The sequence below is a fragment of the Neomonachus schauinslandi genome, chromosome 12 (assembly GCF_002201575.2).
Source record: "Neomonachus schauinslandi chromosome 12, ASM220157v2, whole genome shotgun sequence".
NCBI classification, from domain to species: domain Eukaryota; kingdom Metazoa; phylum Chordata; class Mammalia; order Carnivora; family Phocidae; genus Neomonachus; species Neomonachus schauinslandi.
Window position 1 is genome coordinate 51,566,273 of NC_058414.1, and position 16,835 is coordinate 51,583,107.

The following is a 16,835-nucleotide window of genomic DNA, read 5'->3' on the forward strand; positions in this document are numbered from 1 at the left end:
CCTGTCCCTCTCTCCCAATTCTAGGCTGCCAAATAGCCAGTGGGACAGCTGAGAGGTCAAATAAAATAATGACTGGCCATTTTCTTCAAATTTAGAAGTTTAGGAAAGGTCAGTGGTGACTGTGAGATAAGCAGTATTATTCTATAGGTAGGGGCCAAAGCTTTATTGGAATGGATTTAATAACAGTTGAGAAGAGAGAAATTGAGACAAAGATTAAGTAGGTTGTTTTGGAAGGTTTGCTGCAAGGGGAAGCAAACAGAGTGGTGGTTGGCAGGAGAAGTAGAGAGGCAATGCCCCTCTAAAGGATTCCCACTGTCCGTGACTGGAACTGCACTATCTACCTGGCCACACATGATTGCCCAAGAGTGAATCACTGACCCATGGTTAGCCGATATACAGACTGACCCCTGGCAAATAATGACCTGGCCTGAGAGCACTGACTTACACAGATGATGGTAAATAATTGGGCCAATCTTAATAGTCTTTCTAGGAGAATTTGCATCAGAACTACTGAATTGGAAACAGATGAGATGCTGGTGGGAAGAGAAGCTCAAGAAGACACCAAGTCAAGCAGAACTAGATGATGTAACTTAGTGACTTTAAGAGCAGCTCCCAGCACCTAGAAGAACAAAATGCTGTTATGCCAAGTAGATTCTAAGCTCTTGCAGTCACCTCAGCAATGGTGGATTCTGAAAGACTTTCATGTTTTGTGAGGCCTAACTCAAATTCCTTTTAAAAAATTTAGAATTTTAATTTAATTTAATTTAATTTTATTTTATTATGTTGTGTTAGTCACCATACAATACATCATTAGTTTTTGATGTAGTGTTCCATGATTCATTGTTTTCGTATAACACCCAGTGTTGCATGCAGTACATGCCCTCCTTAATATCCTTCACCAGGCTAACCCATCCCCCCACCCTCCTCCCCCTCTCTGAATACTGGTGAGCTATTTCCTTCTCCTAAGTCTAAAGGGCTGGAGGTTCTTTAAGATAAATGGTGAGAGGACACAAGGCCTTTTTAAAAGGCAAATGTATTTACATAGTACAAAGTTCCTAAGGTACAAAATGGTTTATAGCAAAAAGTCTCCCTCCCATCTCAACTCCTGAGTACCCAGGTTTTTATCTGGAGGCAACAACTGTTGATCAGTTGTCTGCATGTAGTTCTAGAGTACTTTTGTATATACAATATGTAAGTAAATATATGTGAGTGTGCATGTATGTGCACACACACACATATACATAAATCATGGAAATTAATTAATGTTAGTACCTAAAAATTACCTCATTCTTTCTTGTGGCAACAGATGCAACCTAGTGTATTTAACCAGTCCTGTCCTGACGCACATTGGATTATTTCTCATCTTTGGCTTTTGCACACAAAACTCCAGTGAATAACCTTGTACTCAGGTCATTTTACATTCATGAGGTTTATCTGCATAATATATTTCAGAAGTGCAATTCTGGGGTCAAAAGCACATATATTTACAATTCTGATAGATAACTGCCAAATGGCTTTCCATAGATGTAACAAGTTACATTTCTATGAGAGTTCATATTTTCCCACATCCTAGAAAAAAAAGTTTGATTCTAGATCAAAAATGCTTTAAAATATTTTCAAAGAATACCAATATTTCAATGTAGTTTTAAATTACAATTCTCTTCTTATGAGTGAGGTAGGGTATCTTTTTGCATGCTTAAGAGCCACTTCCATTTTCTTTCCTATAAAATATTTATACATTTCTCCATTGGGTTTGTTGGTCTTTTCTTCACCATTATAGATTTTTTTAATAGAGAAATTAACACTTTGTCTAGTATTAGCTGTAAACACATTTTACCATTTTTTCCTGTTTTATTTCTTCATGGTTTATTCTTCTATGAATGAAATTGTGTATTTTTTAGTTGAATTTGTCACACATTTCATTTTTTTTTTTTAGAAAGAGAGAGGGAGGGAAGGGTGGAGGGAGAGGGAGAGAGAGAATCTCAGACTCCACACCCAGCATGAGTCCAACACAGGGCTGGATCTCACAACACTGAGATCATGACCTGAGCTGAAAATAAGAGTCAAATGCTTAACCAATAGAGCTACCCAGGCACCCCAAAATATTTCATTTTTAGAGAGTCTGGATTGTGTCATATTTAGAAAGGCTTTTTTAATTCAAAATTACAAAGCAATTCTTTCATGTTTTTTTTCAAATATTTTTATGTTTTTATTTTTTACAGTTGAATTTCTAATTCATTTGTAATTTAGCCTCATGTGAAGTATGGAAAACCAATCTAATTTATACAGTATGTTTCCTTTCATGCTAATGAATATCCAGACTTCCTAATACTTACTAAATCTTTTCACACAGATTTGAAGCATTACTTTGATCATATACTGAATTCTAATATTTTTAGAAGTCCTCTTGGAGTTTTTCCTCAGTTCCATTGATCTGTTCATTCACCAGTAATACACTGTTTCAATTGGTGTAAATAGCCAGTGCATACTAATTAATATAACTGTAAATATAAATATATAGCTTTAAAATATATATTCCTTTCTTGTTATTTTTCTTTTGTATGACTTTTCCTTTTTAACACATGAAATGTAGAATTGCAGCTGCACAGTATTAATCACTTTCATTTTCTAAGCAAGGGCTGGCTAAATGTTTGGTTATAACAACTTTATGAGAAAAACTATCCTCAGGTATGCATGTCTCTGTCCCTCCCTCTCACTCACTTTCTGTCTCTCCCTCTGTCTCTGCCTCTCTTTCTCCCCCTCTCTGAATACGGGTGAGCTATTTCCTTCTCCTAACTCTAAAGGGATGGCGGTTCTTTAAGATAAATGATGAGAGAACACAAGGGAAGTGTGAGGACTCGGTGTCAAGAGGACTTGTGTTCCAATTCTACTATCACATATTACTAGCAAACCAAGTAACTTAACCTCTCTAATGGAGTTTACTCTTACATGAAATAGGGTTGTTTTGTGAGAATCAAATAGGAAGAAATGTGTGAAGAGAATTTCAACCTGTAAAACATTGCACATGCTAGTCAGTTTTCTGCACAATGACCAAAAGGAACTAGAAGGATATAGTGCATAGTACATAATAAAAGAATCTCTCTCATAAAGCATGTCATTGAAGGCTTTCAAAAACGTATTGAATGGAGCACTGGGTGTTATATGCAAACAAGGAATCATGGAACACTACATCAAAAACTAATGATGTAATATATGGTGATTAACATAACATAATAAAATTAAATTAAAAAAATAAAAAAACCCAAAACCTTTTGTTTCATTCCTCAGCCTTACCTTCTAATCTTCCATCATTGGTGCTGTACAAGTAGCCACCAAAGACCTTAAAGAATCCCACAGAGTCTTCTGGGTGACTCAGACCCCACTGTGTTTGTTCCTTCGACTCTCACTGCCCCTGTCCTCTGGCTTCTCCATTACATGCACTTTCAAATGGGTCCAGTGAACAAATGATAATGGATTCTTCTTCTCTGGGGTCTGTGCCAATGCACAGCCTTCCTCACCCCTCCTTGCCTAGCTGAGGATAAGGTGGAAGGTCACCTCCCCATAGCTCCCTGGTCATACTCATTGCAATTATCTGTTTGTATATCACTTTGCCTCCACTGGATTAGAAGTCCACTGAGATTAGGGCCTTTGTTTACCTATCATCACACTGCTAGCACTTACCAAACCATGGCATATAACAAATGCTCGATAAACAGCTTGCTACACGAATATATCATCTATACAATCAAATGCACATACAAAGAAACTACAAAAGTGTGTGGAATGCAACAGGCATAAACATCATTTCTATTTCCCTGTTGACTCTTCTCTCCTCAGTCCCAGGAAGATGATATCAAGTGTGCACAGCTGGACACTATTGACAGACCCTATATTTTGAAAGCAATTGCTTTAAAGCATATCTACAGCATCCCAATATTTACCATTTAGGCTAACTTTAGGGTCCAATATGTTAAAACCCTACAGTGAGAAGTTTTAGTGTAATGGATAGGGAAATATTACAAAAATAGGGAATGCAGAGAGTGATGCTGGTCTAGTACAGCTTACTTCTGGGAGCACTTTATTCTTCAATTTGGCCATTTTGTGTATACTCACATTTGGTTGGTGTAAGACAGAAGGAATTCTATACTTCTTTTTCCTTTGTCATTAAAAATATCTTTTAAATTTTTAGACTTTTTCTTTCTAATTATATACACCTTTACTTTCCATTGCTGCAGGAAATGTGTGGATGCATCTGTGTGTGTGTGTGTGTGTGTGTGTGTGTGTGTGTGTGTGAAAGAGAGGTAGGAGAAATCCCATCTTCAGTGTAATGAAGTTTCAGTAAAATTTGTAAGGTCTGTTTGTTTTTGTTTTTATAAATACATCCCTAAAAAAATGAAACAGACTAATAAAAGAAGGTGAGTCAATAAACGAGGTTCAGAAAATCCTATTCTAGCCCAACGTGCTAAGAAGATGTAAGCAGAGTCATTCTCTGGCATTTCTTAATTTTCCTTGTGATTTCTAAAAATACACCTACTTATTGATGCAGATCCTGAGGATATGAATAAAAACACAATTTAAAAATGTTTGTTGTAAAAATATAGCCTCTGTCGCCCTTCGTGATGCTTAGAAAAAAAATGTCATTTGAAATGTTATAATTTCTATCATGTGCACAAACAGCAAGCAACAGGGACAATCTGAATTATAGAACCATTAAAGTACTAAATTATCAAAATTAGTAATCTTGAAAATTGGTGCACATTGCTCTATACTAAGCTACTTTCAGAATGAATCAGATGAGATAATCTTATTTACAGAAAAGTTTGACTCAGGACCATAAAACCTAAATCTAATCTTGGGTCAAACACCAAAGGCTAAGCTATTCACCATCTAAGAATTGGGTACATTTATTTCCTTAATGCAGTGATTTTCAACCTGGGGCCATCTCTCTCCCCTACTCCCAACCCCACCCAGGCCAGGAGACATGGGGCAGTGTCTGGAGACATTTTGGGTTCTCACAACTGAAAAGAGGGTACTATTATCATCTTGTGGGTAGAGACCCTAGGCTAAACCTCCTACAACACAGAACAGCACCCTACAACAAAAAACGATCTATCCCCAAATGTCAATAATCCCATGGCTGAGAAACTCTGCTCTACAGGAACTCTGTTAGTTGTAATCTGTGATGTTGGGCAATACTGTTATTAACTGAGAAGTCATTTTTGTTCCTTTGGTTTTAACTGGAAAAATCACATTTTTAGTTGGGTTATGACCACATTGAAATATTAACTACTTGGTGACATAATAAAATGGCACTGTAAATATGTTTTATGAATGATTAATCACTAAGAGTTCACAAAGTTACAAATGTCCCTACAGCTGGTATTTACTATTTCATGTTCCAGTTTGCTAATGCTACAACATAACTTCTGGTAAAACTCTAATTATGAAGCAACTTTACAATGAAATTGGATATGAAGGATTTTACTTTTAGCATTTTCCTATGTTAAGCCCATTTTATTTTAGTATGAAATATTTATTATAAATTAATTAACTTAGAGGTGATTATTTGGACGCTCCCTCTTATTGGAAGCAATTCAAGATGTATAGAGGGACTTTTGTAACTGTTATTATAAAATATCATTTGTGCTGCTCAACATTTCAAGTGAACATAAATCCAAAGAACTCCTTTTTAAGAAAACCAAAGCAAATACTTCTCAGTTTCAAGGCCTCTCCTCACCTAAGAGTCACCTTCTTAATTATCTGCTAAAGGGAACTACAGTTCCACATATCTGACTTTTCCCTTCTCTGAAAAAATAGCAATAGTCACAGAATTCACATATTTTGGTGGTTCTCTGGAATTGGAAAATTGGTGTATATTAGGTTATTTCTGTATAAAACATTAATAAATCAACCATACCACTAAGGGGCCCTCATTATCTTTTGGGCACCATCCTGCACCTAGATGATCTCGTTCTGTCCATTCGGTTCCTTATCTTCCACAGGATTCTACTAGGACACTCCAGGATCACGTCCCTCATACTTTTTTTCTCCCTCCACCTTCAAATTGAGAGGTGCTGTATCACATTCCCTAGGTTCCCTTCATTCTGGTTCTCTCTTGTGAAGGAGAAATTTCCTATGCTCAGGAGTTACTATCCCCTGCCCTCCTCTAGGGAACACATTCACACTGTAGAAGCACTTTTAGGAAGGCACAGTATTAACCCCAAGAAATGTGTGACTCCCACATCGGTAATTTCAGACTCTAATAATTCACTAGCTTTGAGAAAGACAGAGGAAGTTTAAGGAACTCATGATTTATAGCACCCTCTAAGCACTTGCCAAATTTTACTACAAAGGTGTCTGACAAGAAATGTGTCTATGAGTCTGCTCTTTAGAGACTTCTAAAATTCACATAGCTTAGTTTTTATTAAACCTTTTTCAGTGAAATTGATGTTCATATTCCATAATGTATTTTTAAGCTTAAAAACATAGGATCTTCTAAATTCCCATGTTCCACAATAATTTTGCTTTATAAAAAGTTGTCATAAAGTATTGCTGTTTCTCACCCATAAACAAACTGCTATGGATTGAATTGTGCCCCCCCCCATTCATAAGTTGAAAATCTAACCCCCAAGATGATGGTACTTCGAGATGGGGTCTTCAGGAGGTAAGATGGGTTTAAATGAGGTCATGAGAATGAGGCCCTCATGATACGATTCATGTCCTTATAAAAAGAGATACCAGAAATCTTGCTTCCAACTTCTCTTTCTCTGCCCCTCTCTCCCCACTCCCGCCATGTGAGGACACAGCAGGAAGGTGACCATCTGCAAGCCAGAAAGACAGCCCTCACTAGGGAAGTGAATCCACCAGCACCTTGATCTTAGACTTCTCAGCTTCCAGAACTGTAGGAAATAAATTCCTGTTCACCCAGCCAGTGGTATTTTGTTACGGCAACCCCACATTGACTAATACACAAACAAATAAGTAGAAAAAGAAAGAAAATGAAACTGTCTTCCTTTATTGTCATTATAGATATTAGGAAATTGTACTATTTTTTCTTTAAAATTTTTTATTTTACAAATGACATCATAATGGCAGTATCAGAAATTATAAAATTTTGCCATAATAATGCCACCCAAACACTGAGAGTATTCTTTACTAAATTAGGTTTTTCATTCATCACCAATCTAAAGTCTTTCCCCAAGGGGTTAGTATCCAAAAATATATAAAGAACTTATAAAACTCAACACCCAAAAAACAAATAATCCAATTTAAAAAATGGACAGAAGATATGAACACACATTTCTCCAAAGAAGCCATTTCTCCAAAGAAGACATCCAGATGACCAACAGACACATGAAAATATGCTCATCATCACTTACCATCAGAGAAATGCAAATCAAAACCACAATGAAATATCACCTCACTCCTGTCAGAATGGCTAAAATCAACAACTCAGTAAAGAACAGGTGTTGGCGAGGATGTGGAGAAAGGGGAACCCTCTTGCACTGTTGGTGGGAAAGCAAACTGGTGCAGCCACTCTGGAAAACAGTAGGGAGATTCCTCAAAAAGTTATAGAACTACCCTACAATCCAGCAATTGGACTACTAGGTATTTACCCAAAGAATACAAAAATACAAATTCAAAGGGATACACACACCCCGATGTTTATAGCAGCATTATCTGCAATAGCCACATTATGGAAACAGCCCAAGTGTCCAGTGACTGATGAATGGATAAAGAAGAAGTGGTATACATATATATCACTTGAATGAACATATATTCATTCACTCAATGAAATATTACTCAGACATAAAAAAGAATGAAATCTTGCCATTTGTAATGACATGGATCGAGCTAGAGAGCATAATGCTAAGTGAAATAAGTCAGTCAGAGAAAGACAAATACCATATGATTTCACTCATAGGTGGAATTTAAGAAACAAAACAAATGAGAAAAGGGGGGAAAAAGAGAGAGGGAGGCAAACAGAGAAACAGACTCTTAACTCTAGAGAACAAACAGATGGTTACCAGAGGGGAGGTGGAAGAGGGGAGGGGTGAAAGAGGTAATGGGGACAAAGGAGTGCACTTGTCGTGATGAGCACTGGGTGTTGCATGGAATCACTATATTGTACACCTGAAACAAATATTACACTGTGTGTTAACTAACTGGAATGTAAATAAAAACTTTAAAAAAATAAAGTCTTTTCCCAAGGGGACTGAGATGTTAGCTTTGAGAAGAGTTCTTATAACTTACTAGGCAACTCTTGATGAATATGCATTACTTATCTGGCTCTGGTTTGCATATCTATGAAATGGAGACTAGGACACTGATTTATAGTACGGAGTCTGGTACATATCACTGTAGACGGGAGTAACGCCAGAATGCTGCAATAAGAGAAAAGTAGCTTGTGAACATATATTTATTTTAATGCGTTGCATTCTGAATAAGACTTTAGTCTTATCACCAATCAAAAGCATCACTTTGCCCACTAACATGCAAGGGAGAGAAAGAAAAAAAATTAAAGCAATAAAAACACTAATGGCTAACATGGGGTAGGCCCTTGCTCTGTTCTATGACTGATTCAGGGCTTTGCAGGTAAAACTCATTCAATCATCAAAACAATTCTATGAATGCTGCATACTACTTGTGTATATTATTTTGATCTCCAATTTTAAAGATGAGGCAAATGAGACCCAGAGTGCTAAAAAAACACTCCTAGGGCACTTACAGAGGTAATAGCAGGGAGAGATTTGAACCCAACCCAAGTCCAGCTTCTGACTCTTCATTCCTAAGAATGAAATAGGTCTTCTCAACTCAACACTTCACAGCTGCAGCAAAGGAGGTACGATGTTCTAAGTGCAGCACAGAGGCTGAAGAAAACAACCAACTCGCAAACTAACACATAGTCTTATGGCATACTTTCCAGTCATTTTATGGTCGGAGATTTTAAGAAATCCTGAGCCCCACACATTCGCTGCCACGGTAGCAATGCACATGCAGACGATCAGTATATCCAAAAAGTGAGGGTTTGTTGAGCTGAATGCTAAGTCACAGAAAATTGAACTCTAGATGTGGTTCATATTTCTTAGGCTAATTAGCCTCAATTCTCCCAACAATTAAAATTACCTCAGTGACTATACAACCTCCAGAATTTGGAGATTTTTATTTCCAGTTGCATCAAGAATTACACTTGAAGCCAGTGTGCCAGACAAAGGCTGTATGTGGAAGAGCACAAATTATTGGACACCAAATTATTACAGTATAACAAGGCCAGGCATTAAACCATCAGATAATCTTGGGGGCATTTTGCAGCCAATCCAAACAGCAAATCAAATGAGATAATAGGCTCTCTGGAAAGCAAGGCTGGCTAATCCTGACTGATTCTCATCAACCAAGTTCCTTGCGAAAACTGGGGAAAGGAAAATAGGTTCTTCCGCAGGAATTGAGCCCAATCTAGGTATCCCTGTTTTCAGATTCACTCTGCTATACTGCTGGATGAGGACAATGCTTTTTTTTTTTTTTTTTTTTTTGTTTTTGTTTTCCTAATTTTTTTTTTTTTTTTTAAAACCAGTGCCCCATGCAGAACATGCCCTCCTTAATACCCATCACCAGGCTAACCCTTCCCCCCACCCCCCTCCCCTCTAGAACGCTCAGTTTGTTTCTCAGAGGAGGACAATGCTCTTTTAAAACCATTCGGATCATTGCTCTGATGGCCTAGGCCTTTTGCATTTTCAAATTCTTCCAAATCTACTTTAAAATGCTAAATATAATTTTCATTTAAATACCAACATAAGCTCTAGAAATATTATTGAGAGTAAAAATGTAAAATGAAAAGGACATTTACAAGATGAAATGTCCAAACAAAAGAAGAGAACAAAGAGATAATGAGAACCGGCAAAAGAGAAAACACACACAAGGGAGAAATTGCTCTCAGTGGATACGGAGTAGGCGCGAACAGATTTCAATTCATTCTTGCATTTCTCATGAAGCTGTGGAAGGTACTCCCAAATGCTTTGTCAGTGCTGGAGAATCTGAGTCTCTATGGGAACAGAAGAAACTTACTGCCATGTAGTATACATTCAAAGCAGGAGGTTCAGCAGCAGCCTCTTTTTACCTAATCAGAATATCATTTGTGTTCTCAGTCCCAATCACTGTACCCCAGATAACTGTGAGCAACAAGCCAGGACCCTTAGCTCCCTGTTTGCTCCTAAATTCTGAATTCAGATGTGTATTTCTTCCAACTGTTCATCTTTCCCCCCCCGCTGCCCCGTAGTTCATTGGGCTGTTTCCTTTCCTGCACCATTCCTGTCATAGACTCTCAGTGCAGTGTACATATTATGTCTAATACATGACGCTGCAGAAACTCAAAAGGTTACCTTGCCATTGGTATTGGCCAAACTGCCCAGCTAGTACCAGCAATCTTTACTGCCTCATCAGAAACACACTGACCGTATTCATGCTTTGTTCTCATTCGCCTCTGAAGGCCGATAAACAGATCAACATCATCCACTAACTAAAGACAAATGAGACCTCTTGGACTGCAAATTATTTCTGTCATCTATGCAGACATTCTAATATATCTTGCTTTTTCATTATGAGACTATTGTTAATTTTTCAGCTTTATCTGGCTAGTGAGACAGGCTTGACACATTATTTTGCAGGTGCATTAAGGTTCTTCGATACTTAGTTATCTTCTCACGCTTGGAAAGGTCTATTAACTAAGAGATAACGGAATGAGCATCCTCCTTTTTACAGTAATGTTTCTCAAAATGGTATCTATGGACCACCTGCTTCAGAATCACTTCCATGGTTATTAAAAATAATTCTTTATCAACAGAATTTTTTAAATTTTATTATGTTAATCACCACACATTACATCATTAGTTTTTTCTTTTTTTTAACCTCTTTTTTAAAAAAATTTTTATTGTTATGTTAGTCACCATACATTACATCATTAGTTTTTTTGTTTGTTTTCCCACTTTTATTTATTTATTTTTAATTTTTATTGTTATGTTAATCACCATACATTACATCATTAGTTTTTGATGTAGTATTCCATGATTCATTGTTTGTGCATAACACCCAGTGCTCCATGCAGAACGTGCCCTCTTTAATAGCCATCACCAGGCTAACCCATCCCCCCACCCCCCTCCCCTCTAGAACCCTCAGTTTGTTTTTCAGAGTCCATCGTCTCTCATGGTTCGTCTTCCCCTCTGATTTCCCCCACTTCATTCAAAAGGATTTTTAAATAAATTGTGATACTCTCATACAATGGAAATCTACTCAGCAATAAAAATAAACAAAGATACACTTCATGGATGAATTTCACAAATGTTCTACTGAAAGAAGGTAGATGCGAAAAAGTACATACTATGTGATATATTTATATGATTTCTAGACTAGGCAAAATTAACTTATGTTTATATAAATCAGATAAGTGGTTGCTTCTGGGGGTGGGATACTGACTGGGAAGGGGCATGGCTTCGAAGTTTTGTTGAATGAGAGAGATGCTCTATATCTTGATATGCATTCATAAACCTATTAGAACAAGTAAGATTGTAATATTTCATTGTATGTAAATTGTATCTCAAGTTTTTAAAATGCTGGCTCTTCTGTCCTACCACCCAAGCATCTGTATTTATCAAAATAAACTTTTAATTTTAGAATTGTTTTAGACTTACAGAGAATTTTCAAAGAAAATAGAATCCCTGTATACCCTGTACTCAGTCTCCCACATTATATCACTCTGTACATTTGTTACAACTAATAGACCAGTATTGAAACATTATTATTAACTAAACCTCATACTTTACTTGGATTTCATTAGTTATCCCCCCCCTCCCATGCACTTCTTGTGTTTCAGGACCCCACCCAGGATGCAACAATGTACTTTTTTTTTTTTTTAAGATTTTATTTATTTATTTGAGAGAGAGAGAGAGCACAAGAGGGGGGAGCGGGAGAGGGAGAAGCAGACTCCCTGCTGAGCAGGGAGCCCAATGTGGGACTCAATCCCGGGACTCCAGGATCATGACCTGAGCCGAAGGCAGTTGCTTAACCAACTGAGCCACCCAGGCGCCCGAAACAATGTACTTAATTATCATGGCTTTTTGGCTCCTCTTGGCTATGACAGTTTCTTGGCATTCCCCTCTTTTTGAAGACCTTGACAATTTTGAGGAGCACTGATCAGGTGTTTTGCAGTATGTCCCTCAATTGGAATTTAGGTGATATTTTTCTCATAATTAGAATGTGGTTATGGATTTGGGGGAGGAAGATCACTGGGGTAAAGTGCCATTCTCATCACACAATGGTATATACAACCAACAAGACTTACCACTTATGGTGTGATATGGTATGATCACCTGACCAAGGAGCATCTATCTGCATTTTAAAGCAAGCTCTTTAGATGTTTCTTATATTCACTAGTTTTCAAAGTATCATATTAAAGTTTGACATTTCTCAGAACATTGAATAAATCCGTGTAATAAGCTGTAAAACAACTCCCTTCTGAAAGCCATTTATTGCCCATCAGAAGACTTATCTGCCAATATATTTTTCCTGTGTCTTGATCACTATCCCCGAAGACAGGAAGGGTGTCCTGCTTCCTACTCATTGCCTTTTGAATCGGATGATCCCTCCCTCCTTCCTAAAACTGTCAGTTTCTGTGAAGATAGTGCTATTCAGCATGTTTACTGCCTAGTAATTCTCTTTGGCTCAGCCACCTGAGGCTTCTGAATTGCTCTCTGTAATTCCCTGGAGATTTTAGTTCTCAGATGTCTACTCTTCATGACTATTCCTCTTATACTTCTAAGTGGTTTCAATTCCACACATTTATTACTTCCCATACATGGCCTCTCTATGCCAGTGGTCTTGCCTCTATTCTGTCTCAGCCATGGTCACACCTAAATCTCATCATTAACAATAATTTTACCCACTCCAAAAATCCCAGTTAGAATCACCCATCAAATCTGACCACCATTTCCTAACTATCCACTCTCTTTTGAGAACTCTGACTTCAAAAGTTCTTTGCTTCTATAAAAACCTCTAATCAATTGTTCCTGCTAGCAGTTTATGGCCCTGGATTCTCCTCAAGTCCTCACTTCTTTCCTTACCCTTCCTAGTTCCTATGGCCCAACATTTTGTTCCATCCATCCCCAGATGGCCAACCTTAACCTCAGCTAGATTCAAGTCTCTGCTTATCTTGCTCCTGAAATCTAGCTGTTGACAACGAATGGATAGTAGCAAACTACACAACGTGGTACCTGTGCTCACATTAATTTCATGACCACACTCTTTAAGTGGGTCTCAGTGTTTGCCCTACAAACTCTCTTCATTTTCACTTACACACCCAGTCTCTTGGGCAAGTATTTTATACCTTCTCTTCTCTCCAAAACTTTCACCACCTTCTCCTCCTACCTCAATTTCAACTAATGAGCATGCTTCTGATTTCATCAAGGAAGTGGAAGCAATGAGAAGATTCCCACATGCTCCTACCACCATATCTTCCAGCATCAATACCCATATATTCTGTCTGAATTTCAAGGTACAAATTAATCCTTTTTCCTATCTAAGGCCAACCTATCCACTTAAGTATAGGAACCCATCTACTTTGGCCTACTCAAGTCATTGCTTTTGCTATGGTCTACTTTCTGTCTTGCATCATCATTTTTATCTATAATGGTTTATTTCTATTAGTATAAATTATATACCATCTTAAAGGAAGCTACCTCTGATTCTATATCCCTTCAAAGATTCTGCATCATTTATCTGCTCTCCTTTTAGCAACATTTCTCAAAAAGAGCTTTTGATGTCAAAGTTTCTCCTTCCTCTCTTCCCATACCCTCCTGCTCCCATTCCATTCAGACTTGTATACCTGCCACTCCACTAAGACTGCTCTTGGCAAGGGTGTAAAAAAAACCCCTCTGTATGATACTATCAAATGATCATTTACCTGTTAACCAATTTGACCAATCAGAATCCTACTATACAGTTGATCACTGTGACTTAAAACAATTTCTACACTTGACCTTCAGAGTACCAATCTTCTTTTAATCCATACCTCACTAGCAGCCCTTTCTCAATCTCCTTTGATAATTCCTTTACAAATCACTTATCTCTAAACATTGGAATATTGCACGACTCAGTCTTCTAACCGAGGTGATCTCCTTCTGTCTTGCAGATTTAAATATGATTGCAATCCTGAAAGTTCCTAAATTTGTATTTCCAGCCTGACCCTCTCCCTGGAACTCCAAATGCATATGTCTTCTTATCTTGATATCTCAATTTAGATATCTAATAGGCATCAATAAAACACATCAGACCAGGTAAATAAGGAAGGAAGAGCCTTATTTTGCAGCATAAGGAAGAGCCTTATGCTGCAATAAGGAAGAGAGATTGCACTCAACTATGCTGAAACAAAGGAAAGAGTTGTTAAGCATTGGAGTAAGGTCAGTCAATGTGATTAGGCCATCAGTTTCGATAACCGGTACTTATTGAAGTTAGGCTCCTAAATTCCCACAGAAAATGTGAGGTAGGGGTGCAATCATTCTTCATGGTTACATTTCAAAGATATTTCTCCCACGTCCTTGAGAAAGACATTTCTGGGTTGTAGAAGATTTACATGTCAAAGAAGCCTTTTTCCCTTGCAAGTTTCTGAAGTAAATTGTCTTTAAAAAGGGAAAAGGAGATGAACCATGAGAGCCTATGGACTCTGAGAAACAAACTGAGGGTTCTAGAGGGGAGGGGGGTGGGGGGATGGGTTAGCCTGGTGATGGCTATTAAAGAGGGCACGTACTGAATGGAGCACTGGGTGTTATACGCAAACAATGAATCATGGAACACTATATCAAAATCTAATGATGTAATGTATGGTGATTAACATAACATAATAAAATAAAATAAAAATAAATAAAAAGGGATGTCAGGGAGAAATGGGCAGAAGACATGAACAGACATTTCTACAAAGAAGACATCCAAATGGCCAACAGACACATGAAAAAGTGTTCAACATCACTTGGCATCAGGGAAATCCAAATCAAAACCTCAATGAGATACCACCTCACACCAGTCAGAATGGCTAAAATTAACAAGTCAGGAAATAACAGATATTGGCAAGGATGCAGAGAAAGGGGAGTCCTCCTACACTGTTGGTGGGAATGCAAGCTGGTGTGGCCACTCTGGAAAACAGTATGGAGATTCCTCAAAAAGTTGAAAATAGAGCTACCATACGACCTGCAATTGCACTACTGGGTATTTACCCCAAAGATACAAATGTAGTGATCTGAAGGGGTATGTGCACCCCAGTGTTTATAGCAGCAATGTGCACAATAGCCAAACTATGGAAAGAGCCAAGATGTCCATCAACAGATGAATGGATAAAAAAGATATATATATATATATATATACACACACACACACACACAATGGAATATTATGCAGCCATCAAAAAATGAAATCTTGCCATTTGCAATGACGTGGATGGAACTAGAGGGTATTATGCTAAGCAAAATAAGTTAATCAGAGAAAGACATGTATCATATGATCTCACTGATATGAGGAATTCTTAATCTCAGGAAACAAACTGAGGGTTGCAGGAGTGGTGGGGGGTGGGAGGGATGGGGTGGCTGGGTGATAGACACTGGGGAGGGTATGTGCTATGGTGAGTGCTGTGAATTGTGTAAGACTGATGAATCACAGACCTGTACCTCTGAGATAAATAATACATTATATGTTAAAAAAAAAAAAGAAGATAGTAGGAAGGGAAAAATGAAGGGGGGGAATCAGAGGGGGAGACGAACCATGAGAGGCTATGGACTCTGAGAAACAAACTGAGGGTTTTAGAGGGAAGGGGTGTGGGGGGATGGGTTAGCCTGGTAATGGGTATTGAGGAGGGCACGTATTGCATGGAGCACTGGGTGCTATATGCAAATAATGAATCATGGAACACCACATCAAAAACTAATGATGTAATGTATGGTGACTAACAAAACATAATAAAATAAAATTAAAAACAAAAGGGGGGATGTCAGGGGACTACAGTGAGGAATTCCTCAATAATATATATCCAGTTTCCTACCACTTATCTTTACCAGGCCATCCTAGCCCAAGGCACCAAAATTACCCAATGGTTACTAAATTACTTTCCTAACATTTTCCTTGGTTTCACCCTTTCCCTTCCTACAGTCTATCAGTTAGACTGCCAAGTTTCCATTTCATTCACAGTAAAACCCAAAGCCCAATATACTCTTCCTCCTGCTGTTTCACATACTTCAAACTTTACCTTGGCCTCTACCCCTAAGCATGCTGTACACCAATCACATTTGCCTCTTTGTTGTTACACATTCCAATCATGTTCCTGTTCCAGCATTTCTGCATTTGTTTTTTTCTCTGAAACACTCTTTTACAGATATCAACATGGCTTTCTTCCTTCTAACCTCAAATGTCAAATGCTGTCCCCTATTTGAATTCTTCCCTAAGTATAAAATATTACAATACAATAACCTTGTTTTCTTTTTCTTCATAGCCCTTACCACCACCTGACATATTAGTTTGTTTGCTCATTTCTTTTTAATTTTATCTTATTATGTTAGTCATCATACAATACATCATTAGTTTTTGATGTAGTGATCCATGATTCATTGTTTTTGTATAACACCCAGTGCTCCATGCAGTACGTGCCCTCCTTAATACCCATCACTGGGCTAACCCATCCCCCACCCTCCTCCCCTCTAAAACTCTCAGTTTGTTTCTCGAAGTCCATAGTTTCTCATGGTTCACCTACCCCTCCAATTTCCCCTCCTTCATTTTTCCCTTCTTTCTCCTAATGTCCTCCATGCTGT